General features: G+C 41.5%; 1 long non-coding RNA gene across 1 annotated transcript in view; it reads right to left on the bottom strand.

Moving 5' to 3' along the window:
- LOC140712793 (uncharacterized) overlaps nucleotides 1-7,270 on the bottom strand; it is a 29,685-nt gene that overhangs the window by 12,266 nt on the left and 10,149 nt on the right. The gene's annotated exons all lie outside the window — the stretch shown is intronic.

The raw sequence follows: 7,270 nt of genomic DNA, 5'->3' as shown, positions 1-7,270 counted from the left end.
CATTCACAATGGTATTAAAAAGAATAAAATACAAATAAATTTAGCAAAAGAATTATAAAACTTGTACATTGAAAATTTCAAAGCATTCTGAGGGAAATTAAAGATGATCTAAATAATTGGAGAGACATTCCATGATCATTGGAAAACTCATTCAATATTGTTAAGATAACAATTCTCCCCAAATTGATGCATGCATTAAACTTAGTCTTCATCAAAATTCCAGCAGGGTTTTTGCAGAAATTGACAAGCTGTACCCAAAGTGTATATGGAATTGAAAAGACCCAGAATAGCAAATAATTTTTTAAAAACAAGCTTGGAAAACTTTTACTTCCTAATTTTAAAACTTACTATAAAGCTAAAGTTATCAAGACCATTTAGTACTAATACAAGATATAAATATATAGATCAAAGGAACAGATTTGAGAGTCCAGAAATAAACTCTAATATTTATGGTTAATTGAGTTTTGACAAAGGTGCCAAGTCGGTTTGATAGAGAAAATAAGGCCAGGCACAGTGGCTTATCCCTGTAATCCCCAGCACTTTGGGAGGCTGAGGCAGGTGGATCACTTGAGTTCAGGAGTTCAAGACCAGCCAGGCCAACATGGTGAAACCCCGTCTCTACTAAAAATACAAACATTAGCCAGGTGTAGTGGCATGCGCCTGTAATCCCAGCTACTCAGGAGGCTGGGGCAGGAGAATCTCTTAAACCTGGGAGGTGGAGGTTGCAGTGAGCCAAGATCATGCCACTGCACTCCAGCCTGGGCAACACAGCAAAACTCTGTGTCATAGATAGAGAAAATAGTATCTTTTCAACAAATGATAATGGGACAATTGGATATCTACATACAAAAAAAAAGATTAACTTAGACCCTTACTTTACACCTTATACAAAACTTCATTCAAAATGAACCAGAGACATTAATGTAAGAGCTGAAGCTATAAAAATTTAGAATAAAGCATATGAGAAAATGGTAAAACCTTGGGTTCAGCAAAGGCTTTTTAGATATGACCCAAGAAGCATGATCCATAAAAGAAAAATAATTAACAAATTTGACTTAACCAAAATTCATTATTTTGGGGTTGAGGAGGAACTGGGTGAAGGATACGTGGGACATCTCTCTACCATTCTTGCAATTTCCTGTGAACCCTTGATTATTTCCAAATAAAAAGGTATTCTTTTCTTTCTTTAGAGAGAGGACCTTACTCTGTCACCCAAGCTGGAGTGCAGTGGTGTGATTATAGCTCACTGCAGCCTTGAACTCCTGGGTTCAAGTGATCCTCCTGCCTCAGCCTCCCAAGTAGCTGAGACTAAAGGCACATGCCACCATAATTGGCTAATTTTTTTTGAATTGTAGAGAAGGGGGTCTTGCTATGTTGCACAGAGTGGAAAATAAAATGTATTTTAAGAAATAACATTTGCACTCAAAAGACACCATTAAGGTAATGAAAAGCAGCCAGGCAAGGTGGCTCATGCCTGTAATCCCAGCACTTTGGGAGGCCAAGGGGGGCGGATCATTTGAAGTCAGGAGTTGAAGATGAGCCTGGCCAACGTGGCAAAAACTAAAAACACAAAAACTAGCCAGGTGTGGTGGTGGGCACCTGTAATGCCAGCTACTCAGGAGGCTGAGGCAGGAGAATCACTTGAACCTGGAAGGCGGAGGTTGCAGTGAGCCAAGATTGTGCCAGTGCACTCCAGCCTGGGCGACAGAGGGAAAAAAAGAAGAAGAAGAAGAAAGAAGGAAAGAAAAGAAAGAAAGAAAAAGAGAAAAGAAAAAGAAAGAGAGAGAGAAGGAAGGAAGGAGAGAGAAAGAAAGGAAGAAGAAAGAAAGAAAAAGAAAGAAAGAGAAAGAAAGAAAAAGAAAAAGAAAGAAAAGAAAGAAAGAAAGAAAGAAAGAAAGAAAGAAAGAAAGAAAGAAAGAAAGAAAGAAAGAAAGAAAGAAAGAAAGAAAGAAAGAAAGAAAGAAAGAAAAAGAAAGGAAGGAAGGAAGGAAGGAAGGAGAAAGAAAAGAGAAGAAAGAGAGAAAGAAAGAAAAAGAAAAGAGGGGGAGGGAAGGGGGGGAGGGGAGGGGAGGGGAGGGAAGGGAAGGGAAGGGAAGGGAAGGGAAGGGAGAGAAAAGCCACAGACAGGAGAAAGTATTTGCAAATCACATACATTGCAAAAAAACTTGTACCCAGAATATACAAAGAACTCTTTAAAAAGACTCAATTTTTAAATGAGCAAAAGATTTCAATAGACATTTGTCTTTTTTTGGGATTGCGTTCACATCAATTTGCTATGTACTTTCCCTATGATGGCTGGGAGTGGTCAACATGGAAACCAGGAAAGCTACTGCCCAAGGATGTCCTTACCTCTATTCTGAAAAGTGCAATAACTGTGATTGAAGAGATCGCCTATTCTACCTACCCACACTCTCACTTCTCAGTTTCAACTGTAACTTTCTTTTTTTTGCTTTTTTTTTTTTTTTTTTGAGACGGAGTCTCGCTCTGTCGCCCAGGCTGGAGTGCAGTGGCGCGATCTCGGCTCACCGCAAGCTCCGCCTCCCGGATTCACGCCATTCTCCGGCCTCAGCCTCCCGAGTATCTGGGACTACAGGCGCCCACCACTACTCCCGGCTAATTTTTTGTACCAGACGGGGTTTCACCGTGTTAGCCAGGGTGGTCTCGATCTCCTGACCTCATGGTCCACCCGCCTCGGCCTCCCAAAGTGCTGGGATTACAGGCGTAAGCCACCGCGCCCGGGGCCTCAACAGACATTTTTCAAAGAAGATATACAAATGGCAAATGAAAAGATGCTTCATATCGTCAGTCATTAAGGAAATGCAAATTTAAAACATAATGAGATACCATTTCACATCCGCCAGGAAGGCTCCCAAAGTGCTAGGATTACAAGTGTGAGCCACCACGCCTGGCCAGAAAACCATTTTTTAGTTGCTTGAAAGGTTAAGTATAATTTTTTACACAACTCAGCAATTCCATTCCTACGGATCTACTCCAGAGAAATAAAACATATGTGCACACAAACACTTGTGCGTTATTCATAATAACATACAAGTGTTGCTGCATTATTCATAATAGCCAAAAAGTGGAAACAGGCCAAATGTCCATCAACCGGTGAAGGGATAAACAAAATGTAGGAGATCCTTAATGGAAGACAAAGCCTAATAAAAAAAAGAGTAAAATACTTACATGAGCTATAACACGAATGAACTTCAAAATATTATGCTAAGTGAAAAAAGCCACGCATGAAAGGTTATATATTATATGATTCTACATATATGAAATGTCCAGAAAAGGCAAATCTACGGAGACAGGAAAATAGATTCATGTTTGCCTAGGGTTAACAGATATGAAGGAGCTTCATAAAAAGATATGATCTTATTGAAACGATGAAAAAAAAAAGTTTTAGACCTAGATATGGTGGGCCGGGCATGGTGACTCACACCTGTAATCCCAGCACTTTGGGAGGCCAAGGCGAACGTATCATGAGGTGAAGAGATCGAGACCATCCTGGCTAACACACTGAAACCCCATTTTTACTAAAAATACAAAAATTAACTGGGCGTGGTGGTGCGTGCCTGTAATCCCAGCTACTCGGGAGGCTGAAGCAGGAGAATCGCTTGAACCCGGGAGGTGGAGGTTGGAGTGAGCCGAGATCACACCACTTTTACACTGTTGGTGGGACAGTAAACTAGTTCAACCATTGTTGAAAACAGTGTGGCGATTCCTCAAGGATCTAGATCTAGAAGTACCATTTGACCCAGCTATCCCATTACTGGGTATATACCCAAAGGTTTATAAATCATGCTGCTATGAAGACACATGCACACGTATGTTTATTGTGGCACTATTCACAATAGCAAAGACTTGGAATCAACCCAAATGTCCATCAGTGGCAGACTGGATTAAGAAAATGTGGCACATATATATACCACGGAATACTATGCAGCCATAAAAAAGGATGAGTTCGTGTCCTTTGCAGGGACATGGATGCAGCTGGAAACCATCATTCTCAGCAAACTATCGCAAGAACAGAAAACCAAACACCGCATGTTCTCACTCATAGGTGGGAATTGAACAATGAGATCACTTGGACACAGGAAGGGGAACGTCACACACTGGGGCCTATTGTGGCCGGGGGGAGGGATAGCATTAGGAGATATACCTAATGTAAATGACGAGTTAATGGGTGCAGCACACCAACATCATGTATACATATGTAACAAACCTGCACATTGTGCACATGAACCCTAGAACTTAAAGTATAATAAAAAAAATTATAAATTAAAAAAAATAGATTGGCTCAAACCCCCATCTGAGGAGAGTTCAGTGTTGTTCTCAAAGTTTCTTCAGATTCTCAAGACTCTGGGAAACTTTTGGTTCTATGGCTTGCTGCCTCCAGCAGGGATCATCTTGATATTCAAAGAATGCTCCTCTTTAATTCACACTAATTCAGACTTGAAATTCAGCTATTCCCCCTAATGTCCACAAAAAATCAGCTGCACATAGTGTTACATATTTAGCAGACTTTATTAAAGGTTTATGGAGATGGGGGTCATCACATTAGAGTAATGCAAATAGTTCTGAATTGTGTACTGATTTCATCAATTCCAAGACAGTGACTTCTCACATCTTAATAGGAATATGCCTTACAATTGAAGGCATGTCGTAGTTTAGTTGGCAGTGTCTTTTCTTTTCTTGTGGTACATAAAATAATGGTGCATCTTACAATCAATGGTATCTTAGATTTGATGAAAAAGGGTACTTGAAAGTAAGTGTAGTGGATGGTTCCATGCCAGCTCATACTAATAATATTGCCTCAAGTGTGCTGTGTGAGTCTGTTCATTTCTTTCTTTTTCTTTCTCTCTCTCTTTCTTTCTTTCTTTCCTCTTTCTCTTTCTTTCTCTCTTTTTCTTTGTTTTCCAAATTTTACACCTTTGATTTTGTTGCACGCACACACACACACACAAATCCAATTTTACCTAATCCACGGAAAATAGCACTTAACAGCTTGGAATTTTGCTATATCTATGATCATCTGCAGATTTACAAAACCCATATAACTGAACAAATTTTTTACCCACATCTGCAGTCCTGCTCAAAATTTAGCCTTGATTTTTTTTCTTCTGATGGTGATAGTGAACATTCATGGATGGGTCCTGAGGAGTGGACCCTGTCTTTTGTCTAGGACTTAATTTAAATGTATCTCACAGAGCTCAGTTCAGGGAACTAGAAAGTAAAAAAAACAATCAACGGTGTCATCCCAGCCCTTTGGGAGGCTCAGGTGGATGGATCACCTGAGGTCAGGAGTTCGAGACCAGCCTGGCCAACATGGTGACATCCCATCTCTACTAAAATACAAAAATTAGTCAGGTGTGGTGGCGCACGCCTGTAATCCCAGTGACTCAAGAGGCTGAAGCACGTGAATCGCTTGAACCTGGGAGGCAGAAGTTGCAGTGAGTTAAGATGGTGACACTGCATTCTAGCCTGGGTGACAGAGTAAGACTCTGGTCTCAAAAAATAAACAAAACAACAACAACAACAACAAAAAGCAATCAAAGGCATAGCAAATTTGTGTCAAGATGCTGTGACATTGCACCTTCCCCCAGAGAATCCCTCAGCTGTTTCACAAAGAAAGCACTTCTCTTTTTGGTTCTTAGACTGCAATATGAACTACAAGAGATTTTCAGAATCATTAACTCACTTTTTTAAAGCCTTTAATTAAAAAAAAAAAAAAAAAGATGGTTGGAGATATGTCCAGAAAGCTCTCAAATATCGTATTTCTCATATTTCTCTGAACACAATGCCTTTCAAGACCAGAGGCACACACTGGGGTGGAGCCTTCGGCCTTCCACAGGGGCCCTGCAACAGGAGGAAAAAGAGCAAACACAGAGGGAGAGGAGGACTTCTGGGTGGCTGGTTCTTTTTCACAGAAAAAGTGTCATTTAAGCTAACCCATCGAGAACAGGAAGAATTTCCAAAGACACACGTGAGGAAGGACTGCTTCCTTCAAGCATGGGAACCTGGATTTGTTGGAAGTTCTCTCTGCAGGTCAGAGCCCTAATTGATATAGCAGGTATGAGTCAAAGTCCACAAACTGATGTGTAAGAAATGAAACTTTGTTTTCTATATTTTAATTTCTTCTCCAAGTTCTCATTATGCTGAGGGTAGTGGAAACTCAATTTTAGTCATCGCTGGGTGCCCCTCTTTCTACATAGTTGTATCTAAGTTCCACGGGGTAAATAGTACCAAGGTGTCAGGGACAGGGTTGGTAGGGATCTGATCCTTGGTCAATACTGACAACCTCTGAATCTGCTGAGATGTCTGGCTACTGAGCAGACCCTCACTCTTGTCCACAAAGCCCTTTTAGGAGCATATGTCTCTCCATTTCCACAGCTGCTGAACCAGGATCCATCACCAGCCCTCCCTTCTGAGGCAGGAGCTCAGCAGAACTTGTTTCCCAAGCACCAGTCATGACCCCGCTGATCAAAACAATCTGGTCAGAAGAGGATGTGGTAAAGAAACCAGCCAAAACCAAGACGGTGACAAAAGTGACCTCTAATCACCCTCACTGCTCATTATATGCTAATTATAATTTATTAGCATATTAAAAGACACCCCCACCAATGCCATGACAGTTTACAAATGCTATGGCAATGCCCAGAAGTTACCTTATATGCTTTAGAAGGGGAGGAACCCTCTGTCCCAGGAATCCTCACCCCTTTTCTAGAAAATATGTGAATAACCCACCTCTTATTTAGCATATAATTTAAGGAGTAGCTATGAATAATATAGCTAGCTAGCAGGCCAGCCACAATGGCTCACGCCTGTAATCCCAGCACTTTGGGAGGCCGAGGCAGGCGGATCACCTGAGGTCAGGAGTTCCAGACCAGCCTGGCCAATATGGTGAAATCCCGTCTCTACAAAAAATACAAAAATTAGTTGGCATGGTGGTGGGCGCCTGTAATCTTAGTACTCGGGAGGCTGAGGCAGGAGGATCACTTGAACCTGGGAGGTGGAGGCTGCAGGGAGCCAAGATTTTGCCACTGCACTGCAGCCTGGGCAAGACTCCACCTCAGAACACACACACACACACACACACACACACAAATATAGCTAGCCAGCAATCCACAAGTGCTACTCTGCCTGTGGGATAGCCCTGCTCTGTCTATGGAGCTGCTATTTTCCCATACTCTGTTGCACTAAGAAACTTGCTTTGCTTTCACTTTAATCTGTGGGCTGGCTCTTGGATTCTTTCCTGCACACAAGAACC

This window comes from Chlorocebus sabaeus, chromosome 1, assembly GCF_047675955.1.
Source record: "Chlorocebus sabaeus isolate Y175 chromosome 1, mChlSab1.0.hap1, whole genome shotgun sequence".
Taxonomy (NCBI): Eukaryota; Metazoa; Chordata; class Mammalia; order Primates; family Cercopithecidae; genus Chlorocebus; species Chlorocebus sabaeus.
This window is presented reverse-complemented; position numbering and strand designations above follow the sequence as displayed.